The 16,729-nt window shown below is 49.2% G+C and overlaps 1 pseudogene; it reads left to right on the forward strand.

The window, feature by feature from the left end:
- The first annotated feature begins 3,342 nt into the window (after positions 1-3,342).
- Positions 3,343-6,972, forward strand: LOC115871319 (annotated as a pseudogene).
- Positions 6,973-16,729: the final 9,757 nt, after the last annotated feature.

Here is a 16,729-nt window from a genome sequence, read left to right on the forward strand (position 1 = left end):
CGCCCCTGTTTCCTTACCCTTTAATACATATGGTGCAGTTCCTGGGGTTGTGGGGAGTCTCTTGAATTATTGAGGGCTTCCATAATAGCAATGCCATCAATGGAGGGCTTTAAATAACAAGGACCTATTTTTGCATAGTTGAAGAGGCCAAATTCAGGCCAGGCCTCAAGGGGATGGCCCATCCTTGTTGGTTGCAGCTTCCAGGAGCTGCCTGAAATCCCTGATGCTCCCTGGCCTGTAAATCCAACAACTGTCTCTGTGGCCTTTCTTTGTGGGGGACCAGCCTCCCCACAACTGAATGGGTCCAAGGGGTGGTGTGTCATTGTGGGGCAAGTTAAAGATGAAGCATGAAAGGGCTCATCACTCAGTCACGACTTGAGGAGCCAGGTCTGAGCAGAAAGCCAGGTAATCTCAGGAGTTTCTGTAATCTGGGGCACGCAGGCCACATAAGACATACGTAACAGGAAGGGGTTGGACTAGAGGCATATGTGTAACAGGAGGGGGGCGATCTAGAGGTGGGCATGCAATAGGAAGGGGAGGCACTAGGGGCACACATGTGACATGAAGGCATATACGTAACATGATGGGCAGGCTCTAGAGTCAAGACGGCAGCCTAACCTTGGTCATCCTGAGTTGGCTTGACCTTAGGTGTCTTTGAACTCTCCTTCACAGGAACAATCCATTATCCTTATCAGAAGGGAGTGGGTCCTACTTAGGGTGGGACAGACTCTCTTTGATGGCAGGTAACTTTCAGGCAGATAGCGAATAAGCAGTTGACCTCCAAGTGTATAGTCCGTGACCAGGTGTTTGCAAACAGCACCTTACATTTGGCATTATTATGGGGGGAACATCGTAGGAGAATATAAGTGGGATGCAACTCCAACCCAGGAGCCTTGGCCTTTCAGACTCCTTAACGTAGGAATGTTGAGTTTGTCCCTATACACTCTCTTGTCGGTTCTGTTTCCCACATGTCTTCTCCTTCCTCTTTGTGTTTATTTTGCGCTTTTTATAACTCAGAAGTAATTGGGTTTAAGATCCACCCTACTGCAGCACCTCCTCATGAACATAACAGAAGAAACCCCCCTTTTCCCAACAGGTCTGTGTTTCCAGATCCCAAACCAAGCTCACTGCCATCGAGTTGCTTCTGACTCCCTGTGACCCCACAGGACAGAGTAGAACTAAGGCTGCACTTCACAGGAGCAGAGAGTCTCACCTTTCTCCCACTGACAGGTACAGGGCTGGGATTTCAAAGCGGCATTTTGGGAGGACACAATGCAGTGCATATAACAGGAGGGTCATGACAGGATACAATTCAGTGTGTAACAGGAGGGTGGGCCTGCCAGGTGGCAAAGGCAGGAACTGACAGCGAAATGTGGATTCTTGGCAAGATCCTCATCTTGAATGCCGCCAGAAGGACAGAATGCAAGGCAGGAAAGGAAGGAAGGAAAAGAAAGGATGGAAAGGAGGGAGGGAGGGAGGAAGAATATGTGACAGTCACTAATTTAATATTGGACCTATTTGGAATGTTCCATCCCCATCCTCCATCTAAACTGCATCAGTCCCTCCCATGGCCTTGGCATCTCCGCCAGGCCCTTGCTGCTCCTTCTCACGGCCTCCCCTACCTGCGGTCTGACCCTGGCATTCCTCAGGGATCAGCCGGAGCCTCTGTTCTGTCCTTGGGGGAATTTCACTCCATCCTGCCGTTTGTCAGACATCGATGTGCTGAGTCACAGCTCCCGGTCTTCAGCTCAGGCCTCTCCCCTGAGAGCTTCCCGGAGATCTACCTCTCGCCACGCCCTGTGCTCCAAAACGGAACTCCAGAGCCTCTGCTCGAACCCTGCCTGGCTGCGGTCTGCGCTGCATCCTCAGTGACAGCCTCACCCCACTCCTTTCCAATACGCCAACGCCAGCCCTAGGAGGCGTATTCCATCACTCACCTGCTCTTGGGCAGATCCTGTTCGTTTTAACTAGCACGTGCCATCTCAAATCTATCCACTTCTCTTCATCCCAGCTACCCAGCTCCAATGGCTCTCCTTCTACTCTGCCTCCATTCCTGTCTTCCTGCAGCCATTCTCCAGCTGCCAGGGGAGAACCAGGAAACGGGAAAATTCCCCCCAGAAACACCCCTAGAAGAATTCAGCTGATACACTGCAGTGAACTTTACTAATTCAAAGACCCTGGGATTGGAGAACTCGCTTTCACCTTGGAAATAGCAGTCAGGAGATCAAGCAATGCGTTGCATCGGGTAAATCTGCTGCACGAGACCTCTTTATGAGTGTTGAAGTGCAAGGAAGTTACTCCGAGGACGAAAGAGTGCCTGAGCCAAGCCCTGCTGTCCTCCATGACCTCATCTGCATGTGAAAGATGGACACTGAGTAAGGAAGACCAAAGAAGTGAGGCAAAGAATAGTGAACTATCCCGGACTGCCCAAGGAACCAACAAATCGCTCTCGAAGTGGGGTGGCCAGAGTGCTCCTTGGCTGGGGAGACTTGGTCTCATGCTGTCAGGAGAGACCAGTCCCCAGAGAAGGACATCATGCTCGGTAAAGTAGAGGGGCAGCCAAAGAGAGGAAGGCCCTCAGGAGAGGGGTGGACACAGTGCCTACAACCATGAGCTCAAGCGTAGGAACCATCGTGAGGCTGGCACAGGACTGGGCAGTGTTCCATTCTGTCATGCATAGGGTCGCTATGGGTCAGCACCAGCTGGATGGCACCCAACAACAACGACAACAACCACTCCCACTGTGAACATATGCAGTGGGGAAAGAATGATCTGCAGGGGATCATTAAAAACTCATTGTTTGTTATAATAAAAGTCACACCCACTCGTGCGATGACAGCTGACCATCACCTAGGAGATCCGTGACACTTTCGGCCGGACCATATCCGGGAAAGTGAGGGAACGACCGCCGGCTTATCAGAAGGTCCCCCTCCTCCCCACACCAATCATGAACGGTCCTCCCTTTGGTTAGCACGTAGTTGTGAAAGGAGAATAGGTATGTGCACGCTGTATCACTCAGCCTCCGAGGCCGCCGGCCCCATGCCCCTTTGGAATGCACCTTTGCTTTGAAATGACGGCTTGGCTGAGTGACACTCTGTACTGGGTAATACTCTCCCACCATGATTGGGCCGCTGACTCTCTGATTCTTTGGAAGGACTTGGAGCAGGAGGTCAGGGGCATCCCTTCAGCCAAATGTGTCTTTTTCAAAATAAGTTAGCTCATTGCCACTCCCCTGTGGCCTACTCCCATTTTCCATTGCAGCTTGTTTTCACTGTTAACCGCTGCGGGGGGAGGAGGGAGTCAGTGCCCGATGCATGGCTTTCCCTGACTCAGCGCGACCCCATGACAGTGCAACAACACACCAACCAGTCCGACGCCGGCCCAGGGTCGATGGCAGGTCAGACTGTTGTGATCCCTAGAGGTTTTGGTTGGCTCTATGTTGGAAGTAGATCTCCAGGCCTTTCTTCCTAGTTCCTTGTAGCCTGGGAACTCTCATGAAATGTGCCCGGCCCCACAGCAACCTACAAGCTCCTGCTGACAGTGGGATTGGTGGCTGTGCTTGAGGTGCGATGGCTGGGGTGTCACGTGAGGGCTCTAGCCTGGAAGGAGGGAACTGAGTCATTGTGCCCCCCGCGCAGTTCAGCTCGAATAATATGAAAAGTCTTCCCTGTGGCTCCAGATTACTCCCCGACCTTCTTAACATCGTTCTCCAGAGAGCTCTCCTTTCCAGCCACAATGGCTTCCTTTCTCCTTAAGTAGGCTACCTGTGCCCATGTTGTGTGGGGTTTGCACTTGCTGTTGCTTCTGCCTGGAACACTTTGCCCTCAGTGCCCCATGTGGCTGGCTCCTTCTTAATCGTCAGGTATTCTTGGCTTAACATGCTCATCCCAAAATTGCTCTAAAGGCCCCTTCTCCATCGCATCGCTCAAATGTGCTGCCGAGGCCAGTGGGAGTGAGACCACTTCAGAAGAGACCCTGGGGGAAATTCTGCAGGCATCAGCGCCAGCCTGCTGCTGGGTTAGCACTCTGGGCACCATGGGAATCACAATCTTTTCGATCTGGCTCCTGGACGCTGGACACCGTGACACATGGCGGGCGGTACCAGTGTCTTCCCTTCACCCACCTCACACAGAGGGTTTCTTTCTAAAAGGATGCTCGGCGGATCCAGGAGCTTTTGCTAACTCAGTGCCACTTGCAATCATTTGCCCATGTTTTGCCTCCACGTGCCGAGAGTGATATGTGAAATCAGCCCCGCTCACTTTGCCGCTGTGTAATCCTCGTTCTTCCATTTGATAGTGGCACTTGGCCTAAGCTTCTTTCCTGCACAGCCACCTGCAGCAGAAGTCAGTCCGTGCCTGACAGATGCAATAATGTCCATGCATTATAAGTGGATAGTTATTAAATTCACGTCATCTAATTTATTTTTTCTACAACAGGCCCTCTTCAAAGCGGAGGGACTACACAGCCTCACACGACATACCTTTGTTGAAGGCTGCCACGTACCACCCTGTTGAGCAATCACCCAGGATATAATTTCCTTCAAGAACACCACTTCATTCCTGTAGAGCCACTTCAACTGCTGCATCAGTGGCTTGGAGATACCCAGGCGACGCAGCATGCCGGTAGAAGGCTATCTCTGAGACCATCGGAGTCCATCTCTTCCTTCCTCAGACAAGATCACGGGACCGGGCAGTGGTGGTGGCCCCCTTCCGGGAACAGCCACACACGGACCAGATGTTGCAGGCTTGACTGCGGCTCATCAAGATCCCATATTTCAGAGTAGAATGGGGCTTTCAGCAGCGGCGATCTTTCAGAAGTAACTTGCCAAGTTTCTTCTGAGGTGCCTCCTGGTGGACTTGAAACTTCCACCTTTCTCTTAGCGCCCAGCGCATTAATGGTTTGTACCAGCTAAGCACTCCCACAGTTACATATTTCCAAACCATGTGATTAGGGGGAAAATATATGCATAGAGTATGAAACACCTCCTGTGTCCCTTTTACACCCATTTGTTAGTAGATGTTTAAGGAAAAAATCTTAGTCATAAAGTCAATGCTGACTCATAGTGACCCTATCGGACAGGGTGATGCTGACTCATAGTGACCCTATCGGACAGGGTGGAACTGCCCGTGAGTTTCTGAGACTGTAACTCTTTATCAGAATAGAAAGCCTGAGTAGAAAGCCTTGTCTTTCTCCCTCGGAGCAGCTGGTGGTTTTGAACTGTTGACCTTGCAGTTAGCAGCCCAGCATGTAACCGATGGACCACACAAGCTCCTTTTAGGAGAAAAAAAATAGCTGGGAAAATATACAGTCATCTTTTTATATTTTTATTAATCATTTTATTGGGAGCTCTTACAGATATTATAACAATCCATAATTCAATTAGACCAGGCATAATTGTGCAATTGCTGCCACTATCAGTTTCAAAACATTTCTTTCTTCTTGAATTCTTTGAGATCAGCTCCCCTTTCTCCCCTCCCTCTCCCCCCTCCCCCCCACCCCCGAGCCCTTATTTATATACATATATTGACATATCTTACATCATCTAATACATCTGTTCACCTACGATTCTGTTATTCGTTCCCCTTGAGTGGGGTTATGCAGTTATCACAGCCATCAGCTCTCCCTTTCCCCCCTTCCCCACCTCTAATCCCGTCCCCTCAGAGAATCATTACTCCCGTTACTGTTTCTGAAGGGTTATCTATCTTGGCTTTCATGCATCTGCATCGAATGATCTTAATTATACAAACAAACATACGCAGATCTAACATGATTAATGAGGGAAAACAAAAACCATAATAGAGAGGGGAGGAAATATTAAAGAACTAGTTTTGTGTTTCATCAGTAATATACCACACCCTCTGTTTATCATGTGTGGCCCTTCTGTGAGGGACTGTTCAATGATCTTACAGGTGGGTTTTGGGTCTCCACTTTGTCCATTCTCCTTCACATCAATTTGACTGCTTGTTTTTGAACTTCTGATACCCATACCCATCGACACCTCACGATCACACAGGCTGATGTGCTTCTTCCATGTGGGTTTGGTTGCTTCCCTGTACACAGCCATCTTTTAAAGTATTTTCAAGTATTATTAAAACACTGCAATTTACAGATTTAAATTCTGTCACATGAACCCTTGTGGATGACATCCTACAGGAGGTAAACTGAAACATACGAAAATATGCCGAAAGCTGAGCAACCAGTGAGAGGGAGAGCACCATCGTCCCCCAGTTTGGGGCTCCCATGGATACCATCCATGATGCATGCAATAGATAGATTGCAGGGGACCTTCTTGGTCAAATTATGCAGTAAACACTAATACAGCTTAATACCTGACCTTTTAATTAAAAATAACTATAAATAGGCTGAGACTACAGAGGAAAAGCTGCACAGCTAGGCCCAAGAGGCTCGAGCCCAGGGGGCCTGCAGAGGGCTGGGCTCAGTTCTCGACTCCATTCTCTCTTGGGATGAAGGGTCTGGGGTGCAGGGCAGGGGCCACTCACTATGCCCCAACCACCAGTACTTTCAGGAAACCCAGGTTTGCTGCTGTGGGAAATACTTTCAGTCTGGCTTTAACATCTGCTGTTGAAGGCCTACAGAGAGGACACTGACCTGCAAAACCTCACTGACTTTGCTCAGGAAAACCGGTCTTGCCTCAGGGCATGAGGGCTCAATGATTGGGAACCTCAACATCTATTACAACTGCACGGACTTGAACCCAAGTCTGGAGTGCTGTGGGTGCTCTTCTGCTGCATCAGACGCCCTACAGAGGATGTTCTCAACACCCAGTATGACTACGATGTCCTCCTCAAACGGGAGCTGGCGCAGCGGGGCTCCATCCACACCAAAGGCCGTGTGGGGCGGTTTGAGAAATGGCCACAGGATAATGTGATCATCCTGGCCAGGGTCTTTGTTGGCTTCTGTCTGGCCCAGATCCTCGTGAGTGACATCATGGCAGTGAAGGCCAACTGGTGAGGCTGCCACACTGGTCATAGCTACCCCACCTGGCCCTGGCCCCCAGTGTGGGTTCCCTAGGCCCCTGATGCTGTGCCTGTGATGGGCAAGGTTGAAGGAGACGTTTCTGATGCCACCAAAACTCCCCGTCAAAGCTGCCTGAGCAGCACCCAGCTAGGTGGCTTTCTGCTCTTTGCCCATGAAAGGTGTATGGGATGTGCACAGGGACACTCCCCGCCCCCCCAACTTGAGTACTTTCCAGGGTTTGGGAAGGGCAAAATTACAAGGGTTTAAGGGTCAGAGGGGCCTGCCTATATCCAACCCACGTAAGAACACTTCCTGTGCCTGGCTCTGTGTGTGTGTGTGTGTGTGTGTGTGTGTGTGTGTGTGTGTGCACGCACATGCTACTCTCTGGGACCTCACCTTATGCATCTCTCTTCTCCACTATCTGTGACCTTGAGGCTGCCTGTTATCCACCTTGGCCGCAGTCCTAGATTCTAAAATGGGCTGAAAAGATTTCTCTCCCTTGCTTGTTTCTCAGGATTAAACCTGATGATGATTACAAACTGCTTCAAATAAAACTTTGAAAACCAAAAACCAACCCAACCCATCAGTACAAATCTAATATTCTCTTCTGTCTCTGCAAATGGATCATCTTGTCCATCTTGTATCCTACTTGAAAAAACTGATGCTGTTCTAACACAGAGAGAGCACTCTACAAATGAGTAGGTGGTGATTTGTTAGAGCACTGTGTTTTTGTGATCAGAATCCTATTTTGTCTATCAAGCTTGAGATTCAAGGTCCCTAGATGGCCCAATGGTTTTACACTTAACTATTAACCTATTAAACTATTGGTAGTTTAAACCCACCCAGCAGAGTGCTTAAACAAAAAAACTCCCCATTGCTTCCATAAAGATCATGGGTGACAAAACCCTATGGAGTAGTTCCACCCTCTGTAACATGTGGCTCCCCATTGGTTTATTTATTTATTCATTTGAGTTTATGTGTGATTTGAGCATGCTGGGTAGTGTAAATGGTTGCATGCTCAGCTACTAACTGAAAGGTGGGAGGTTGGAGTTGTTCTAGGGGAGAAAAAAGCATAAATTAAAAAATATCTATTTTTAGAGATCTCTTTATGAAATCTAAAACAGGACAAAGAGAAGACAAAGGTAAACCAACCAGATGAGGCCACAGTAATGTCTAAAGGTTTCATAGCCACGTGGCTTCTTTATCAATCACCAAAAACAAAGGAAATTGTCACCAAATTGCAATTGGCAGCAGGTCAATTCATAGCTGTTGCAGGTGGGACTATGGACATTGGAATAGGACTATGATTGGGATATGCACACAATTGTAGATAAGCTTTGAGGATGAGTGCTGGTGCCCTCTGACTACCTAACTACTAGATAGGTGGGGTATGACTGATTCATGACCCTGAGGCCCTGGTCCAAACTTCCATTCAGGTCACTTCTAGGCATGCACCCTGAGGGCAAGACTATTCCTCCCCAGATTGGCCATTGTACAACAAGACCATAGACTGCCCAGTGGGTATCAGTCTTGAGCCCAGTTGTTTCAATCACTAAGTCAATTCATCTTGCTGAAAGTCTTTCTCTTCTGCGGTCCTTCTGCTCCACCAAGCATGATGTCCTTTTCCAGGGACTGGTATCTCCTTGATAACATGTCCAAAGAAAGTACTTGAGAACAAAGTCTCTCCATCGTCGCTTCTAAGGAGTGCTCTGGCTGCAATTCCTTTGACAGATCAGTTGATTCTTTTGGCAATCCGTGGTACTTTCAATATTCTTCACCAACACATAACTCAAATGTGTCAATTCTTGCTTACAACTGGGCTGGATGACTGAATAGAGGCGTCTTAATCTCCATTCAAACACACTCTGCCCGAGGATAAAGTTTATGTCACATTGCTAGTCAGTGGTCAGAAAGAACTCAAATGGAAATTGAATTTATTTCAAGAATGAAAATTGAGTTTGTGATAGTTCGGTTTATGGTTTCAACTAGGCTTTGACAGGAATATGTGGGTGGAGTTTAATCAAGACACAGCTTGATTGGAGGGCAACAAGATAGATGGATTTTCAAGGCAGGCCCCCTCCCTTCTTTCTCCCTGGTGATCTGACCCAGTGCTCTGCTGCCTGAACTAGTCCTTTGCCTCAACCATGTGCTTTCACTATTGTTTGCTGCACTACTGTGGGCCAAGCCAACCTGTGGATCATGTCACCTTCCCATGAATGGTTTGCTAGAGCTTGAGGATCCATGGGACCACTTCCATATGCTTCCGCCCTACTGGCTTCTGCTATGTCTCAACTTCTCATCTTTCTGCTGTTGCTGCCGCACCCTGCTTGTCTTGCTTGAGGGCAGACTCCACTTCTGCTTCCTTGACCTTGGACCAGCAGCTTGCATGAGTTGAAGGACCTTCAGTATATTAACTGTTCTAGGAAATTTAGTTGAACTGAGCTGTCTGTACTACTGTGTGGACTAACTGGTTGTTATATTCTTTCTCACTATACAAATCTATCTATCTATCTATCTATCTATCTATCTATCTATCTATCTATCTATCTATCTATCTATCTATCTAATCTATCGATCATCTATCTATCTAAAGTGTCCTGGTTTTGTTTCTCTAGAGAACACAGAGTTGAGGCTTTTACTGTTAGCCACAGCCTTCAGCAAACCAAGTGCTTAGAATTTAAGCTCTAATACAGAATCTACTCAGAGGGGTCTCAGAAGAAAGGCCTAACGATCTACTGCCAAAGACCAGTCATTGAAAATGCAGTGAGGTGCAGTTCTCTGAAATGGGGTTGTCATGAATCACAATCAACTTGATATTAAATTGTTTTTTGAAAAAATACTCATAAAGGATCCTGGTGATGCTGTGGCTTAGGTGTTGGGCTGCTAACCCCAAGGTCAGCAGGTCATACTCCCTAGTCAATCTTGGGGGGAAAGATGAACTCTCAGGAGAGATGAAGTCATCTGCCACTGTAAAGACTGACAGTCTCAGAAACGCTATACACGGCTGCTATGACTCAGAACTGACCAATGGCAGTGGGTTTAGAGGACACAGCTACCCTCATTTTTTGTACCTTATTCTCTTTTCGGATTTGCATTATCTATTCCTCGAGACACGGGTAATTTGTGCCTAAAATTTTCACAGGGTTGAATACTCATAAGTGGAAAAAAATTCTCATAAATGGAAAAAATAGTTGCAAGAGATAATAAAACATAAGATTCTCAAAGCGATGGAGTTGACTTCCAAATGAAAAGCAAACAACTAAGCCCTCTTCCTGTGAGGAAAGCAACAAAAGGAAGACAAAGGAAACAATGCAAGGGACGCCTGGGGGTTTCCCTGCTGCACACAAGCAAGCTCGATCACAGCTGCACCCACCGGGGACACCTCGTGGGATTACTCCAAGACAGCTGCTCCGGAAGCTCCAATGGGCCCTGGCAAAGCAACAGAATGCCGTGTAAACCAAAGGGAAGGCATTAAATGACACCCTCTTTGAAGTAAAACTCTTGGACATTGTGGTAGTACCTAATCTGTTGTCAATTTGAGACTTTAAGAGTGAAGAGGTGGAGTTTAGCCTGTCAATCAGGTTGCAGCTTAATGACCTCATTTAGAGGTGATAAGAGGATAAATAGCTCATTGGAAGAGGGACACATGCTCACTCCCTGCAAGACATTCTTGTTGATAAGACACATGGAGCTATACTAGTGCCCTGAGCTGGAGGAGCCACGTGGAGATGCCTGCTAGCGCTGAGATTCTTCTATTGCCACTGGATCCACAAGACGTTCCACCCACTGGCCTGTGATCTTCCTGTACTCGGTGTCATGGCATGTGTTTCCTGAGTTTGAAGAGAAATCTATAGATTGGTCTGACATATGGACTAATATTGGACTTACGAACTTGATCTGGCCTGGGCAGGGATGTTCTCTCAATATTCCATTGCTCTCATATATAAAGCTCTTTCTTATAAACATACCGAGCCTCCCTGGGTTTGTTTCTCTAGTCTACCCGGACTAACACACACAGACGCAGGCACAGCTTGGCTAAGGTGAGAGCAGAACAACACTGGCCGGTCCTGCACCATATCCTCACAACTCTCCCTATGCCTGAGCCCACTGTTGCAGTCAATCCTTCTCCTTGAGGGTTTTCCTCTTTTTTGCTGCCCCTCTGCTTTATGCAGCATGATGTCCTTCTCCGGGGACTGCTTTATCCTGACAACATGTCCAAAGTATGGAAGACGAAGTCTCATCATCTTTGCCTCTAGGGGGCACTCTGCCCATACTTTGTGCGGGACAGATTGGTTTGTTCTTTTGGCAGGCCACAGTACTTCCCTATTCTTTGCCAGCGCCGTAATTCAGACGCATTGATTCTTCTTTGGTCTTCCTTATTCGGTGTCCAGCTCTCACATCCACCCTATGAGGCAATGGAAAATACCATGGCTTGGGTCAGGTACACCTTCGTCCCACACTAACATCTTTGCATCAATATGGATGCACTTTATGTGCTAGCTGCCCTTTTTGGGGGGCTTGGGGGTTGTTGCCATGATTCCCACTGACGCACCTCACACATCCAGCCCACCCCTCCATCTCATCTGCACCCGCAGCACTCCACTGACTACTTCCGTCTTCTGAATAGCACCGGGACGGTCCTCGCTCCCTTGGACAGCTGCAGCAGCCTCGTTCTGACTGGTTTCCTGGCACGTATTATCCCCCTCGAATTCATTCTCCACAAACATTGCAACATGTGTTTCTAATCTAAACATACCAGCGCTTATTTTGCCACTCTTCCTTGGCTTGTTCTTTTTAAATGAAACTGCAAACTCCTTAGATAAAGCCCTGCAGGAGGGGACATCTGTCTACCTCCTTCATCTCCCAAGCCCTCCCCCCTCCCGGCCCACTTCATTTCAGTCAGCTCTGCAAACCAGTTCATTTGCATAGAGAGCACCTGGGGATCAATAAACATCACATGGGAATCTTGTTAGCACATAGGTCCTGATTCAGTGTTATTGGGAATGGAAAAGAAAATGCTCAGCAGGGGATCGAATGAACTGGTTAGAAGGCCTGGCTTCAACACACGGGCTTGTTTTTCGCCCCTCAAAAGAGCCAAGCCTTTTCTCAATTCAGGCCAAGGTTAGTTCCTTCTGCCAGGAACACTCTTTCTCTGCCTGGCAAAGCCCATCTTGGATTAGAAACCACTCTCTCAAAGAAGACATCCTTGGCTTCCATTAGTCAGGTTGCCATTGGCCAATCTCCCATAGACCCCTGGGCTTTTCTTTGACCAGCCATTGCCCGTGGCAGTGCTCAGTGTGACTGTTTAACATGCCTCTCACCCACTGAACTGAGAGCCCCACAGGACAAGGGCCGCATTGGGCTTCTCGTTCCTGTGTCCCCAAAGCCCAGCCCAGTCCTGGCACTGAGTAGGCGCTCAGTCAATATGTGCTGAGTGAATGCAGACCTTGTGTTTGCCTGTTCCCTCCATCTGGAAGGCCTTGGCTGCTCTCCTCCAGTTCCCCTCTCTCTCTGATTAGACCACGAGTGGCTGGACCAGGGGCTGTGTTCTCAGTGCCCAGCCCGTCAGCCACAGCAGAACAGTTTACTTTGCCGTGTACCCTAGACCATTTCCCTACAAACGGTTCTTAAGCCAAGCTATAGCTAAGGCGTTCTCGATCTTGTGTCCGATTCATAATGACGATTACCAAGCCACCACCATTGAGTTCCATCTGATGAATACTGACAAGCAAACGGATCTAAAAGAGAAAGGGAAACAAAGTGACAAGCAGAGCAGAGATCGGCAACAACCAAACTACTGCCACTGACTTGCTTCCAAGCACGAGGGACTCCGGTGGCTGCAATCATGGGCTCAGGCAGAGGAACAATTGTGAGAGGCCACCGCGCCCTGCCATGTTTTGTTCTGTTACGCGCAGGGTCGATGTTCAACCCACACCCCCACGGAGACGGGACCCGACTAAGTGGCACCTAACGATGACAGCAGCAATGGCTGGTGGTGCCACACGGTACAAAGCAGAACTGCTGTACAGGGTTCTTGGCTTCATGGGAGCCCATCCTTCGACCTCTTTCGATGGCACTGCTCGTTCGAGCCGTCAACCTCGAGGGTAACAGGTGGGCGGAAAGCACCTGTGCCACGGAGGGACCTCTCTGGTGGAAGCAGATTGTGGAAAATGAACCGGACCTGGTCAGGAGGACATTGCTCTCCTGGGTCTTAAAAAAGTAAACACGCAGAAGAATGGCCTCTTGAAAGTTAGCGATGAATAGGGCACACGCTAGGGAAAGTCAGCGCTGGCTGAGACAATCAATTCAAATGAAAACAGAGCGTCCACCGTAAAAGATGTTCTTCAAGAAACATTTACGGGAGATGGCAAGCAACAAATATGAGACCTGCAACATTTTGCCAAAGAAAATGGAGCTTAGTAGTTTCAATGTCCTCCCGTCAAAGACCACCAGGGACACGCCTGTCCTTGATCAAGTTCGATGTTATTTACTTACCCCCCCCAACAGTTTTATTTGCTCATAATTTGCATATTCATCATCCAATCATATCAAGGGGCATTGTATGGTCACCACCACATCAATCTTCCCATAGGAAATGTCAAGTCTTTATTATGAACTAGAAAGACAATCACCCAATGAAAACAGTTTCCATAAAATGAAATGTCACTGGATCCTTCGAAGCACTACACTGTACAAAAACAGTTGATCCGAGAATTAAACTGGCAACATGGTGTTGGCTCTGGGAAATTCTTTCGCAGCACTTCATCACTGTTGATATGATCCTAATTAAAATTATTGGATTCCAATTTTGGTGGCGATGTAAATTGCCCATGTCTTTGGAGAGCAATTTGGCCCTATCCACGAAAATTAAAATTGCCTTTGGCTTTTGACACAGCAATTTTACTTTGGGGAATTTATTCTACAGAGAACATTACCCATGTACACAGAGGATGCTATTGTTACAACACTGGTTGATTGCAGTAATAAAAAAAAATTGGCAAAAATATCTTTCAGTGGGAGACTGGTTAAAGGCATTAAGACCATGAGAAGTCAGAAGGGTGAAGGTCAGGGGTCCCAGGCAGGACTCCCACTGCTGGAAGCAGCCCCTCCCTCACCCCAACTATACAAAAGGATTACCATCTTTTGCTGGGTGGCCATCAACCACTTGTAACACAGAGAGGCACAGGCCTGGGAAAACTCACCACCTGGGGCTCTTCTCTCTACCCGTACCTCCCCTCACACACTGACACCCTTGTCTCCCAGGCACCAGGTCCCCAGCTATCTATCAGACACCGGCTCCGCATCACCATGGCAACCGGGACTGCTGGTCACATCACAGATTAAGCAAACTCGCTGCCATCAGGTGGATTCAGGCTCATAGCGAGCCTATAGGACAGAGTAGAACTGCCCCTTTGGGTTTCTGAGGCTGTAACTCTTTACAGAAGCAGAAAGACTCAATTTTTGGCCTCTGGGGAGCAGCTGTGGGTTCAAAATGCTGACTTTGAGATTAGCAGCCTCATATACCACTAGGCTTCTGATTGGGGGGGCCTGGTGAGGGGGATGCTGTGCTACACCGAGGCCTTTTACCATAGGAATTTGGAAAGCCCGGGGAAGCAGGGAGAGGGGTCCACCAGTGAGCCCAAAACCTCACTTCTCTTGTAGGGCTCGGGGTGCAACTCAGCTGAGAACGACTCTTCCCCAGATGCCTAGGAAGCCAGAGTGCTCTTGGGCAGGGGCAGGGTCGAGGAGGGACAGGCATCCCCTTCCCAATAACCTCTCCACTCCCCCTACCCCCACCCCCAGCACAGCTCAAACTCAGATCACTGAGCAGTAGCATTCTGACCCCATCTTCCCCACCCCGACCCCCATCACCATGCTAATGCAGGAGCTATGCCAGTGTTTGGGCCCTTTGCTCCTCCTGATGCTTCTGCGGGTGCCCTTCAAGGTGGCCACCCGGGGGCCTGATGCTGGGGGACCGACCCCCTGGCCCTTGGCTGAAGGGAGAAAGGAGAGGAGAGATGGATGTGGGGATGGAAAGAAGGGCAGAGAGAAGAGTACGGGGAATACAGAGAAGCCAACTTCTGTTTTCCCTAGCCGTTGTGCTTGGGTGGGAGCAGGTGTGGTGGTCTCAGGCATTTAAGGGGCGAGGATTTGAGGGCGACCAGCACTTCCCTGGGGCAGGGCTCCCCGCTGGGAGGGCAGAGGTGGACAGGCAGGTTCTGGCTTCTGGTCCTGTGAGCAGCAGAGGGCAGTAGCACCTAGGGATGCGCGGAGGATGCAGCTGGGGAACTCCAGGGCGAGGCTTGGGTAGGCGGAGGGACCATCTTTGGCCTAAGCTGAGGACCAGGCAACAAGGCTGCCTGCCTCCTTTTGAGCTGCCGGCTCCCTGCCCGGGCCCCAGTCCACCTGGTTCCCAGGCTGCTTCTGCTCGCTCTCAGCGACATGGCTGAGGACTAGGAGCTAGGGCTCTGGGCCCAGTTTGGGCGAGTTTCTCTCTCAATCCCCATTAGCCTCATCTGAAAAGGTGGTAATGGCAGTAATTATCTTATGGGTGCTCCAAGTAGTCAACAAGGCAATGTTGTTGGGTGCCATCAAGTCGGTTCCGACCCTCAGTACCGCAGAAGGAAACACTGGCTGGCGCTGTACCGTGCTCACAACGGTTCTTCAGTTTGTGCCCATGGCTGCAGCCGCTGTGTCCGCCCATCTCCTGGGAGGCCGCCCTCTTCTGTGAGTCTCCCCATGTTACTAAGCATCATGTCCTTTTCCAGGGACTGGTTTCTCCTGATCAATATGTCCAAAAGACAGGGGATGGAGCCTCTCCACCCTTCCTTCTAAAGAGCATGCTGGTCATCCTTCTTCCAGACCGACTTGTTTGTCCTCGGGCCGGCCGTGGTGCTTTCTATATATAGTCTTCGTCTGCACTGTCATTTGAATGCGCCGATTGGACTCGGTGGAGTTTGTGGACTGAAGTGCCCAGGGCATGGCGAGGGCTCTGCGGATGCTGGCTGCTAGACAGAGTTATACTTGGATTATACTCGAGGGCCAATCTTACCCTTCCTGAACAAGTGCTGACTTCGAACAACTGACCAAGACAGCTTCCTGGTTTTCTCTTTAAATAACCTTCAACCAACCAAACTAAACCCCTGCCATGAGTGGATTTCAATGTGTAGGGTGTCCAATCCCCATCTTTCTCCCCAAGAGCAGCTGGTGGGTTTGAATCACCAACCTGCAGGTTTGCCCACCAACACGTCGCTGACAGTACCATCACCATCCTTCTAGAATAGCTTTCTCTTCCTTATCCTCTCCACCTTCCCTCAGTCTTTACAACCTTGATCTCTTGCCTGGCTCATCTTTCCAGGAGCCGCTTGGCCTTATCATTAGAAAACATTTCCAACAAAGTGGCCATGGCTGCAGACTTGTCGTTCATGCACCGCGCCCGAGCTTGCTCTTAAAAGCTCCCAGTCTGGGGGGCTGGATCTAGTACCAAATACTAAGTGGATGCCTGCCCGCCACCCCCACCCCCGAAAAATTTATTTCAAAGGATGGCACTGAATCTGCAGCTCCGGGAGAGGGACATATCTGATAGGAGCACACGGGAGCAGATGAAGGAGGAGGAGGAGAGACTGGAGCACATCCAGGCCCACCAGGCCTTGAGGATGATGACCCCAATTAGAGCAGCCAGTCCACAGAGAGAACCACATGGCCAGCCCCACTATGAGACATGATACCTCTCACCGACCCATGGCCCTGC

Source organism: Echinops telfairi, unplaced genomic scaffold (genome assembly GCF_000313985.2).
Source record: "Echinops telfairi isolate 266 unplaced genomic scaffold, ASM31398v2 ScPeMD7_5592;HRSCAF=6446, whole genome shotgun sequence".
NCBI lineage: Eukaryota > Metazoa > Chordata > Mammalia > Afrosoricida > Tenrecidae > Echinops > Echinops telfairi.